Source organism: Cryptomeria japonica, chromosome 3 (genome assembly GCF_030272615.1).
Source record: "Cryptomeria japonica chromosome 3, Sugi_1.0, whole genome shotgun sequence".
NCBI classification, from domain to species: domain Eukaryota; kingdom Viridiplantae; phylum Streptophyta; class Pinopsida; order Cupressales; family Cupressaceae; genus Cryptomeria; species Cryptomeria japonica.
The window spans coordinates 221,970,136-221,983,432 of NC_081407.1; positions in this window are offsets into that span (position 1 = coordinate 221,970,136).

The following is a 13,297-nucleotide window of genomic DNA, read 5'->3' on the forward strand; positions in this document are numbered from 1 at the left end:
GGAGGATGTGTCCCAATTCAAGAGCAATAAACAAGATCACAATGAAATATCAGTTTCCTTTGCCTCGGATGGATGACATAATGGACTGCTTGAGTGGAGCAAAATACTTTACAAGGATAGATTTGAAGAGTGGATATCATTAGAATAGGATCAGAGAAGGTGATGAGTGGAAGACAACATTTAAGACAAATGAAGGATTATATGAATGGTTGGTGATGCCTTTTGGATTGACTAATGCACCAAGTACTCTCATGAGGCTGATGAATGAGCTATTGAATAAATTCTTGGGTAAGTTTGTTATTGTGTATTTGGATGACATTTTGATTTTTCAGTAAAACAAAAGAGGAGCATTTGTTGCAGTTAAGACAAGTTTTGCAGAGGTTGAGAGAAGAAAAGTTGTTGATCAATATCAAGAAGTGTACTTTCATGAAGGATGAGTTAGTCTATTTATGATTTGTGATATATGAGGATGGTTTGAAGATGGACCCTGAGAAAGTGAAAGCCATTATTGAGTGGCCTACACTGGAAAGTGATGCTATGCAAAAAGGGTTAGAAAATTTGTTCGATGACAACACACACACAAGAGCAAAACGTTAGTGTTAGCAACAAAAGATTATTCTAAACAAGCATATCAAAAGAGATACCAAAAGCATGAGAGAATATTTAACTAGGAAGGTAAATATGATGAGACATCTCAAAATGCCTCCTAACATGCTCTTAGCTCCTTCTCCTTCATTCCTCTCCTCTCCAAGTTCCAAACTAGTGTAGCTCTCAACAGCTTTTTGTACTATGGATGCTTATCGAGGTTTGAGATTGAAGTATTTACTCTAAATGTGAATAAAAAGCTAATACTAGATGCTATGATGCTAAAATGATTTATTTTAAACCAAAATGACAATATATTAGTGATTTATGCTAAATGCTCTCTAAAATTTTCTATAACTTAGATGCATACAAGTTTTCAGAATCTAGATTATGAAGAAATGGGCTCTATTTATAGGAAAAATGGAACAATGGATGGTTGAGATTGAGTAATCTTAACAAGGGTCAGGATTGAATGATATTCAATCCATGTGATGGCTTTCAACCCAATCCCAGGATGACAAGTGTCAATGTGAGATAGGTTGAGAGGAGAGGGAATAAGCATTAAATGTTTGACATGACCTGAGAGTTAACTTGGGAGTTAAGGTCAAGGTTGGGTTGAATGAATAAATTCTTTATTCAAAGAATAAAGCTTTTATCCAATCGATAAACTCTTGTGCAAAGGCAAAAGGGGTAACCATGGTCAAAGCAATAAATGCTTGAGGAGACACATGAGTGCAAGTTGAAATAACCATAAATGGTTATGTAAGAGCCATAAATTGTCATGTAAGAGCCATTAGTGGTTTTGGAAGACTTTGGAGGTTAAATTGTTGAACACACAAAGCATTTAATGCTTTTCAAAGACTTTGAAGTCTTTGAGAAGTGATTTCAAGTTGCTTAGGATTGTGACAATAATTAGGGGATGGATTAAGCTTGCAAGTGGATTTGGTGGGTGAGGGAAAATAGGAATTTTATTTAAAATAAATTAATTTATTTCAATAAATGTGTGCAAGTTGCATTTGTAGGAAAATGCAAGTGGGGGGGGATTTATGATTTAAATAAATGTTTTATTTAATTTATTTAAAAGAGGAAAAGGGGATTAAAATGAAATAAATATGATTTATTCATTTAATTGATTTTGTGAATTTGGTATAATGAATTAATTAAAATAAATTGAATAATTTATTTAATTAATAGGACAATGTTTGAAAGTGAATTAATTAAATATTAATTTAATTAACTGATGGCTAGTAGATTTTTAATCAAATAAATAAGGAATATTCATTTAATTAAATTGGACAGATTTATGTGACTACAGAAAGCATTGGAGAGGTAAGATCATTTCATGGGTTGGCTAGTTTTTACTGAAAGTTTATTAGAAATTCCAGTTCAGTTTGTAACCCTATGACTGATACCATGAGAGGAGATTGGAAGGAATTCAAGTGGACCATCGGAGCAAACAAAATTTTTGAATTGTTGAAGCATGAAGTGACTGAGCAGCCTGTGATGGCTTTACCAGATTTTAATAAAGTATTTTCAAGTGGATTGTGATGCAAGTGGAACAACAATAGGAGCAGTCTTGATTCAAGAAGGGAGAGAAGTAGCCTATTTCAGTGAGAAATTGAATGATGCCTGGAAGAGATATTCAGTGTACGATGAGGAATTTTATGCCATAGTTCAAGCCTTGAAGAAATGGAGACACTACTTGTTGTCTAAGGAGTTTGTGTTGTATACAGATCATCAAGCTTTGCAATATTTGAACAGTCAGAGTAAGTTGAATCAGAGACATATGAGATGGGTATAATTCTTGCAGAGTTACACCTTTGTGTTGAAGCATTGAAGTGGGAAATCTAACAAAGTTGCTAATGAATTGAGTAGGAGAAGGAATTTGCTGACAGAGATGAGAGTGACGGTATTAGGTTTTGAAGATTTGAAGACCTTGTATGATGAAGACCCGGATTTTCCAGAACCTTGGAAAGCATGTAGAGAACCGGTTATGGTTGATAGGAGAAAATGGTTGGATTATTTCATTCAGGATGGGATATTATTCAGGGGAGTTCAGTTGTGCATACCTAAGAGTTCCATGAGAGAGAACCTAATAAAAGAGAAGCATAGTGGAGGTTTAGTTGGACACTTTGGCATTGACAAAACAGTTGCATTGGTGAGTGAGCAGTACTTTTGGCCCCAAATCCATAAGCATGTTAAGAGATATGTGCAAAGTTGTAGAGTTTGTCAAGTTGCAAAAGGTAGTAGTCAAAATGTGGGATTGTATAAACCTTTGACAGTACCAGTAAGACCTTGGGAGGATATAAGCATGGTTTTCATATTTGGATTACCTAAGACACCGAGATGAAATGATTCTATATTTGTGGTTGTGGATAGATTTTTGAAGATGACTCATTTCATACCTTATAAGAAGACATCAGATGCATTACATGTAGCAAAACTATTTTTCAAGGAAGTGGTGAGATTGCATGGATTACCTAAGAGCATAGTTTCAGATAGAGACACTAAGTTTGTTGGCTATTTTTGGAGAACACTTTGGAAGAAGATGAAGATAGATTTGAAGTCCAGTTCTACTTTTCATCCACAAACTGATGGACAGACAAAAGTTGTTAACTGGAGTTTGGGAAACTTGTTGAGATGTTTAGTGGGAGATAAAACCAGAAGTTGGGATTTGATCCTTGCACAAGCAGAGTTTGTGTTAGATTCAATGACAATCCCAAAGACACTGAGAGGGGGGGGTGAATCAGTGTCTAACCGGTTTATTGAATATTTAAACTTATTTATAACTTTGCAACCCAGAATAGTGTACTGGTAAACAAGAATTAATGCAGTAAACACAAATAACAGAGACAACATAGAAACACACCATAACACAAGATTTTTTAATGAGGAAACCCAATGTGGGAAAAACCTCGGTGGGATTTGTGACCCACAATATTTACTCACTGGCCAATGAATAAATATTACTTACAATAAGGGCCTGCACATGCAGGAAGGCCAACTACCTGGAGCGCACTGCTCAAAAGAGTCTCACTGACTACAATATGGATAATTAAATCCAATACAATGTACTACTCAAAATATCATCTCTAATTCTTGGTTCAGTATCGGTTTAAGCTTAGTTAGATACCTTAACCAAAACCTTTGTTGTCCACCATATCACCTCATACAATAATTACATTCTACTACTTCCATTACAAAATGACCTATGGGATCTCATACATATATGAATCTATACAATATACCAAGTCAGCTTACAAATAGTTAATTAAATTTACAAAAAAATTCACATAGACAAAACTTTATCCCATTTCGGCCTGAGTGTCGGTATACTTCATTTCTGGTGTAATCTGGATGTCGGTGAAGGTGCCTGCCGGTGTATGATATCTATAATGTTGTTTGGTTATCGGTTGGTTGCCATCAATGACAACATAAAATATTCTCATTAGAGTGTAAAATGCCAACAATCTCCCCCTTTGGCATTGATGGAAACACTCATGAGAAAAATCCAAAACTGAAATCCAAAAAGATGTGCTCCCCCTGAGCAAGTGATCTCCTCTGTGCATGCATTTTTCCCTCCACTACTCTCCCTTTGACATCAATGACAAAGGATGTCGTAAATAATCAAAGAGTACAAAAATGCTACCTCATCGCCTGTAATCGGTTGGTTACAATTTGAAAAATGTATGCCAAGACTGGGTTCAAACTCTGTATAAACTTGTTGTTGTCAATTAGAGTTGCCTCAGTTTGTTGGATCATACTGGTGAGATAGTGTATTTGTTGCTCTAGTGATCGCTCTCCTTGAATTGTTGCCTTAGATAATTCAACCCATTAAGCAATGAGACTATCCAATTTTGGACCAAGTTTACTTTTGAGATCCCGGGATTTGGACCTTATTCTTGCCTTTTTTTTCTCAATTTTTTCTAACTTCTCCTCAAAAACTGCCATTTCCTGCTCAAAAACTGAGATAAGTGCAGATGAACCTATCATGTTGTCTGCAATGTCATCAATCTCTTTTTGTGTCTTCTTGATCTCCTCATCAATGTCCTCTGTCAAACAGTGAGGTTTACATGCTTCTCTATATAGCTCCTTATACTCCAAAATTGTAGATATAAGTACTAGTAAAAGTGTATCCAAGTGATCGGTACATTTCTTTATAGTTGTAGCGTCCTAAAATTGCGACACTTGCAATTTCGACTGCATTTCGGTCTTCACGATGGCGACGCAACACGCAACCTGAATGGAGACCCCGAAACCTGATTATGACACTGAAAACTGCATTTTTCAAGCACCCTGGCCTGAACCTCCTTGCACCCTGCTGTCCCGGGAGGTGGGACCAGAGCGCCCAGCGCCCTGGTCCTTCAGGACCAGGGCGCCCAGCGCCCTGGTCCCTGGGTCCTATTTTGGGCCCGGTCTCCTAAGGGGTCTCGGGTCTTTTTGTTTGCAATTTGGAAATTAACTTTCCTGGTCGGCCTAAGGTCGGGAAAATCAGTCTATCAGCCCTAAATGACAAGTATATAAACTACATTTTCCTCTTTCATTGGATATGATGGGAAAAGGCGTGGAAATTATACTCAAGCATTCAAGCATTCAAGCATTCAAGCATTCCTTCAAGCAATTGATCATTTCAAGTCTCCATTCAAGGCTAAGTGTTGCATTCAAGTCAAGGATTCAACCATTGAAGAGGAGATCACATACTACATGCTACAACATACAACATACAACATCTATACCTTCGCACATAAGGATACAAACATCCTTAGAACAAGGTATTAGTACTTGTTTTACAGTCATTTACATTTACAGCACTTGCTCATTTCTTGGTTAATTCTAAAACCGGGGTTTGACCTAAAGGCAAACCCCTAATCCCTAACCCCCCAATCGTCTTCGCTTTTCTGTGTGTAGGTTGCAGGTACGCGGCTGAAATTGAAGATCTGGAATCCTTGTGCAGAGACGAATAGATCCCCCTTCGTTTCGCAGATTTTTCGGAGGACCGTGGCGCCGGGCGCCATCGTCCCGACAACTTTTGCTCAAATTTGCAGGATAGCGCCGTATCGACATTTTACTACTAATTCCAGGTCCGCAGCTTCATCCTATATCCCTAACTCAGTTTATAAGCGAATCTTTCTCACTTTCTATGCATTCCTAGCTTAATTCTTCTATGCACATTCTTTACAAAAGAGGGTAGCCTTGTTGTCATAACCCTTGAAACACATTTAGCATCCAATCTTGCATTGTGTGGGATTGGATCTTGTGGGTTTCAACCCCTCTTTTGAATGTAAAGTCTCTCCCCTAAGTGAAAACCATCAACCCTAGCGAACCTCCCTTCTCTCTCCTCGGAGTTGTAAGAGGGGAGAACAACTAGGGTTCGATCGTGATTTTCCGCTTTACATTTTGGTGAACCCGACGTGAACATCCTTTCTGATTATTCATAGTTAGATCTGAAAATTGGATTCTTTGATTACATTTCCATGTTTGATCTTTTGCAAAATTTTAGAGGTTAACTGCATAAAAACCCTAAATTTTCTTTTTAGTAATTGAACTTGCGAAATGTCTAAATGTTAATGCTTGTTTCAGATCTGCCCTTCTATTACAAATTATCAATTCATATCTATGCTTTAATTTTGAAAATTAAGTGGTTAAGTGTCAAAACCCTAATTTTTGAAACCCTCTTGATTCAACCTTTGTCCGACAATTTCACTGATCAAAACATCTCCAAATCAGCTGTAACTTTGGATTCCGCAATAAAATCACAATATCTTTCATCCCTAAAAATTTGGAAAAAAGTTGCGAGGACCGTGTGCACTCCGAGCGCCATCATCCCCGACATTTTTTCCGAAATTTCGGGAGCGAGATCTTACTGTATTTTCCTGCTAAAATCTAGAATTTTGGCTGATTTTATCAATTTTAACACCTTCAAAATTAAAGTCAAAGTTGGTCTTGTGATTACTTGGATTAAGGCTTCTAAACATTCAAAAATCATTGAAATTGAAATTTTGTGTCAAAATTGTGTTCTTACTGTCCTAAATCTGAAAAGTGTGTTTGCATTCATTAAAAATTTCAGTGCTTTATTTAAATTCTTGCAATTTGTGACTTTTGAAATTAAGTGCTTAATTACAACAACTTTAATTTCCGCTTTCAAAATTGAATTTTGCGTGAAATTGAGTCAATTTTCAAATTTCAAAATTTGCATTGCTCTTGACATTCCCTCTAAAATCATAAAATTCAAAATTTTGGTTTCCCTCTCTTTTTCAAAATTCAAATTTTTGCAATTTTTGACAATCTTGGTAGGGTTCAATTTCGAGATTGCAACTTTAATTTGGCCTATCTACAGATCATAAAATCACTCAATTTTTTCAGATTAGCTCTAAAATCATCATACCTTTCATCCCTGCAAATTTCGAAAAAAGTTGCAAGGACCGTGTTGCACTCCGAGCGCCACGGTCCCGGACATTTTTTCCGAAATTTCGGGAGACTGTCATGATTGCATTTAACAGCTTAAATCCGGAAGATTGGCTGATTTTACTGAAAATTGCTACCTCTAAATTCAAAATCTTCTCTCTCTTTCTAGTGCATGAGTTTTACAACAATAAGTCCTACTTCCACTATTCCCGTTAGACGAAGCCGTAGAATTAAGTCTTTCCAAGGTTTAACTACCGAGGAGATGGAACCTAATTTGAGTAGCCTTTTTAATGAGGACATGGGTAATTCCTTTAATCCTCCTAATGATGAAGAAGCTCTCCATGAGGTTTCTGAAGAACAACTTTCGAAATTGGATAACCAATTTGACGATTTTCACCAATGGATGTCTCATGAGTATCCCGATAGTCAAGCTCTTCCTTTAATTGAGGGTCTAAAACGTATGCTTCAAAGTGATAAGAATGGAATTGATATTTTGCGTGGTATTTCACACATTGTGAATTCGAATGTGATGCCTATGAAGAGTTGTGCTGAAAATTTGGGTTATACACAACCTCCTACTCAAGTCAATCATTCTATTCCTTTGATGACTTCTATTGCTAGCGTACCTACCTTTACATCAAACATAATGGCTACTTCTATACAAGACATTCCTCCTGTGATCACTAGTCATGGGGGCAATCCCTCTTCTTCAATTAACCCTATTCCTTCATTCAATCCGACTTCTTCATACATTCCTTCAATGAGTGTTCCTATTACATCTTCACAAATGAACATGACGCAAGGGGGCAATTCATTTAACCCTTCCATTCCTCCTTGTAGTGTTCCCCTTGTCCAATCATCCCCTATGACTGACTATCATAGAGTCCCACCACCTTACTCTCTACCTTCTTTCAATAACATAACACCACCATCTCAATCTAACACATCTAATATGAATTCTTCGACTGAAGCGACCATTAACAATCTTGCACAAACTGTCTCTTCTTTACAGCAACAAATTGCCTCTATGAATCAATCTAAGTTTAGTGTGCCCACATTTGATGTTGCGAGCCCACTTTCTCTTGACATTGTTCGAGCTATCCCTCCTAAACATGTTGAAATCCCGCATTTGGAGCTTTATAATGGTAAAGGAGATCCTCTAACACATGTTAAGACTTTTCAAACAATTTGTACTGATTTTGCTTATGACCAAAGGTTGCTTGCAAAACTATTTACTAGAACATTAAGAGACAAAGCCCTACAATGGTATTGCTCGTTCCCTTCTTATTCTATTACTTCTTTCGAACAACTTGCAAATGCTTTCATTCAACAATTTCAAAACAATATAAGTCCTAAAGTTACTTTGATTGATTTAATGCATTGTAAACAAGGTGTTAAAGAAAAAGTGACTGATTTCATTGGTAGATATAAGCATTTGTATGCTCAAATTTCCTTTCCAGTGCCTGACAATGATATTCAAAGAATCTTTATTTCTAATTTACAAAAAGATATTCGAGACAAACTTCTGTTTTCTGAGTTTACTTCTTTCCAACAGTTGTGTGCAACTCTTCACAATTATCAACTGACTGTGAGTCAAATGGAACAATCACATCCTATGGCTCCGAGTGATAAGGGTGATAGCAGTCAACAACCATTTGGGAAGTTTAAACCGAACAGAGATTCCATCAAATTCAATGAAAACATCATCAACAACAATGTGAATGCAGCATCAGGTGTGCCTCCTATTTCTAAATTTTTCAAGAAAGAAAGAAAGTATACTCCTTTGAATGAATCATTGCATAGTATTATGAATAAGTTATTGGAACAAAATGTGCTTACTCTTCCTCCTATAAGACAAATTGATCCTGCAAAGATTACTTCACCTTATTTTGATAACAAAGCTTTTTGTCAATTTTATCGTCAGCCTGGGCATGATACTGAAAAATGTTTTTCTTTGAAGGGTAAAATTCAAGATTTGATTGATAATAATACTATTTCTGTTTCTGGAGTGAATGATAAAGGCAATACATCTGTAGCTCCTCCTAATCAAAATCTTCAGATTTTCACTAATCCATTACCTTCTCATACCTCTAATGCAATTGAGGCTAATGATTCCTCTCTCTCATCTGATGGTCTTGTGTCTATGACTCTGAATGTGATTAACTTTGTAGAGCAGCAAGAAAACCCTAAAGAACTTTCCATCACATTTGATTCCAGTGAAACCATTAGGGCACCTGATGGTCCTTTATACATAGTTGCAGAAGTCAAGAATACACCTTGCCGTGGAGTGCTTATTGATCCTTCGTGCATGATTAATGTTATTACTGAAGAATTTCTTTTTACTTTGCAATTGAATCAAGTGATATATGACAAAAGAGATGTGATTGTGAAACTATTTGATGCATTTTCTTCTCCTGCAATTGGTTCTATTACATTACCTATTGAGGTCCATAACAAATCTCTTGATGTGAACTTTGCTATTATTCCATCTTCCGAACAATTTCATGTGAAGCTTGGCTATCCTTGGCTATCTTCCATGAAAGCTATTGCTTCTCCTATTCATAAGTGTTTGAAATTTCCCCATAATGGTGAAGTTGTTACTATCAATCATAGTCTCTTTAAACCAGCTGAAAGAACTTCTAGCGTTCCTATTGATTATTTTTGGCCTAAACAATTCCAATCTCTTCCTCCGCGAAGTGATCATCTTTTCAAATCTTATCAAAAGTGGAAAACAGATATGATCCTATCTCTAAGTGAACCTAGAACACCTAAACTTGATATTCCTATCATTCTTGAGAAGGAAGTTCTTCCTTTGAAAGATAAAACTAATGTCTTTCCTCAAGAAGATTCCCAACCCATCCCTATGGATGTGACTATGTCTATATCTAATAAACTTCCTAAAAGTAGACCTATCCCTCCTCGTCATGATGGACTTGGTCTCCTTCCTAAACCAAATATTCCTCCTTTATATGGAGCAGTTCCTCCTCCTTCCTTTTATAGAGAGAAGAGACCTTCTTCTTCTCCTATTATTCAACCTAAGAGACCACAACCTAAACACCCAAGTGATAGGGATGAGAACATTCCTCCTCCTCAATCTTCGCAACTTCCTACTAAGACTAGATGAAATCGTTCTGCACGTGAACGCCGGCAAAAGCGTCGTCTTAGAGCTCAAACTTTGCAATCTCCAAAAACACCTTCAACAAGCATTATTCCATTTTCTCCTCAGCCGAAAATTGAGCCGAAATCTCCTAAACATAAGATGCATGATGGTCTTGATCCTGTGCGAGTTAAAGATCCTATTTTTATAAATCTTGATGATGATATAGATGAAAATGTTATGCATGATGAAAATGTTACTCCTCTTGCTTCTGATAGTGAATATGAACTTGTTGATGTTGATAACCATTTATCTAATGAATTTTCTAAAGCACTTATCCTAGCTCCTAGACAAGAACAACGTGGCTTGGAACATGAACATAGCCCTTGTTTGGATCTTGTGATAGCTCCATCTGCTGTGTTGGATGTTCCTCCTCTGGCATGTTCCCTGCCTTCCCGAAATATTGATCAGCAAGATTGGGGGGTAGATGACGTGCTAGACTAGTTACATTAGCATAGCAGATTCTCTCCCCCTCTCTTTTGTTACTTCTTCTATATGTTATTCTCATTCTTCTATTTGCCGTCCTTAGTGTTGTCTACTTGAGGACGATGCAAAGCGTTGAGATCTCTCAATCTCTCTCATGTTGACTCAAAAGACACATGTGTTCCCTTCTTCTAGGTGACCTTCCTTGATTGGGGAATGAAGAACAATTATGCATACATGCATATGATATATATACATGAATTATCATACAGCATACTGACCCCGAGGAAAGCGAAGTCACCTTGTGCTTTGTGTTTTGTGTCTATTATCCTTGGGCTTATCTCACACTTGGGGGCTAAATCCTTGCGATAACGTGCTCCTTTCCTTTCCCATTTCTTATATGTATCACTACGTTAAAACAATCACCCCCGGTGAGGCGTGTGCGATCGCTTTAACGTAGGGGGGCATACATCCCGTTCATATCTTTTCAAGATACTTGAAAATTTCTTGGCAAATTTAACCTTGCCTTGAAAATTTTTGATATCTTTCTTGCATGACTCATAGTGAGGGAACCTTACTACTGACAGTCATGGTTCTCCCTCGTGATCTTCCCTTTTACTTTGTCAATCGAAGTCGTAAGATCCTTAGTCCACTGGGGGCTTGGTGTATCTTGCCTCCTTGACGTGGTGAAAGTCTTTCAATATTGTTTCCTTGTACTTTACCGGAAGTATGAGCATACATACTCCCGCTAAAGTGGGGGCTAAATGTAGCGTCCTAAAATTGCGACACTTGCAATTTCGACTGCATTTCGGTCTTCACGATGGCGACGCAACACGCAACCTGAATGGAGACCCCGAAACCTGATTATGACACTGAAAACTGCATTTTTCAAGCACCCTGGCCTGAACCTCCTTGCACCCTGCTGTCCCGGGAGGTGGGACCAGAGCGCCCAGCGCCCTGGTCCTTCAGGACCAGGGCGCCCAGCGCCCTGGTCCCTGGGTCCTATTTTGGGCCCGGTCTCCTAAGGGGTCTCGGGTCTTTTTGTTTGCAATTTGGAAATTAACTTTCCTAGTTGGCCTAAGGTCGGGAAAATCAGTCTATCAGCCCTAAATGACAAGTATATACACTACATTTTCCTCTTTCATTGGATATGATGGGAAAAGGCGTGGAAATTATACTCAAGCATTCAAGCATTCAAGCATTCAAGCATTCAAGCATTCAAGCATTCCTTCAAGCAATTGATCATTTCAAGTCTCCATTCAAGGCTAAGTGTTGCATTCAAGTCAAGGATTCAACCATTGAAGAGGAGATCACATACTACATGCTACAACATACAACATACAACATCTATACCTTCGCACATAAGGATACAAACATCCTTAGAACAAGGTATTAGTACTTGTTTTACAGTCATTTACATTTACAGCACTTGCTCATTTCTTGGTTAATTCCAAAACTGGGGTTTGACCTAAAGGCAAACCCCTAATCCCTAACCCCCCAATCGTCTTCGCTTTTCTGTGTGTAGGTTGCAGGTACGCGGCTGAAATTGAAGATCTGGAATCCTTGTGCAGAGACGAACAGATCCCCGTTTGTTTCGCGGATTTTTCGGAGGACCGTGGCGCCGAGCGTCATCGTCCTGACAACTTTTGCTCAAATTTGCAGGACAGCGCCGTATCGACATTTTACTACTAATTCCAGGTCTGCAACTTCATCCTATATCCCTAACTCAGTTTATAAGCGAATCTTTCTCACTTTCTATGCATTCCTAGCTTAATTCTTCTATGCACATTCTTTACAAAAGAGGGTAGCCTTGCTGTCATAACCCTTGAAACACATTTAGCATCCAATCTTGCATTGTGTGGGATTGGATCTTGTGGGTTTCAACCCCTCTTTTGAATGTAAAGTCTCTCCCCTAAGTGAAAACCATCAACCCTAGCGAACCTCCCTTCTCTCTCCTCGGAGTTGGAAGAGGGGAGAACAACTAGGGTTCGATCACGATTTTCCGCTTTACAATAGTGTTCTAAAAGAATGTATTTTTATCTTTGTCAATTCTCTCCTTAATGGTATCCTCACTCACCTTTTCTAGAGTTAGAACATTTTCATAAATAAATTTGGACAATGTGTCCAATCTACCTAAAGAATCATTAATGTCATCTATCTTACAGTTAGGTGCAATCATCTTCAAGATAGGTAAAGTGTTATCAATAGCCTTAAATGCTAAGGCATTGCAATCTGTTACCCTCTTGATAGAATCCAAAAGAACATCTGTGATGTTAGTCGGTCTGAATTCTCCTATTGATATGCTAGATTCTCTAATTACCTTTATTATTTGTTCCTTATTGCCAAAAATTTGTTGCTCTTTACTTACATTTTCTTCAGGTGGATCTGTCTATGTCTGTACCTCTACCTTTGATGGTTTCTTGGTCTGTACAAGTACCTCTACCTTTGATGGTTTCTCTATCTCTACAAGTACTTCTTCAACTGTCGATTTTCCTGATTCATGTTGCTCTGTGTTAGTTGTCTTATCCTTTGTAGGTTTCTTAGTTTTCGGTTGCTCTGCTTGAGTTGGTATCTTAGTGTTCTGAGAGTCAACAGTTTGTGTCAGTTTCTCAATCTTCTGAGAGTCTATAGTGTGTGTCAGTTTCTTAGAGATCTTCACATTTTCAATATCAGTTGTTTGTTCCTTATCTACAACAATGTTTATATCTTGTGTATCTACATTCATTG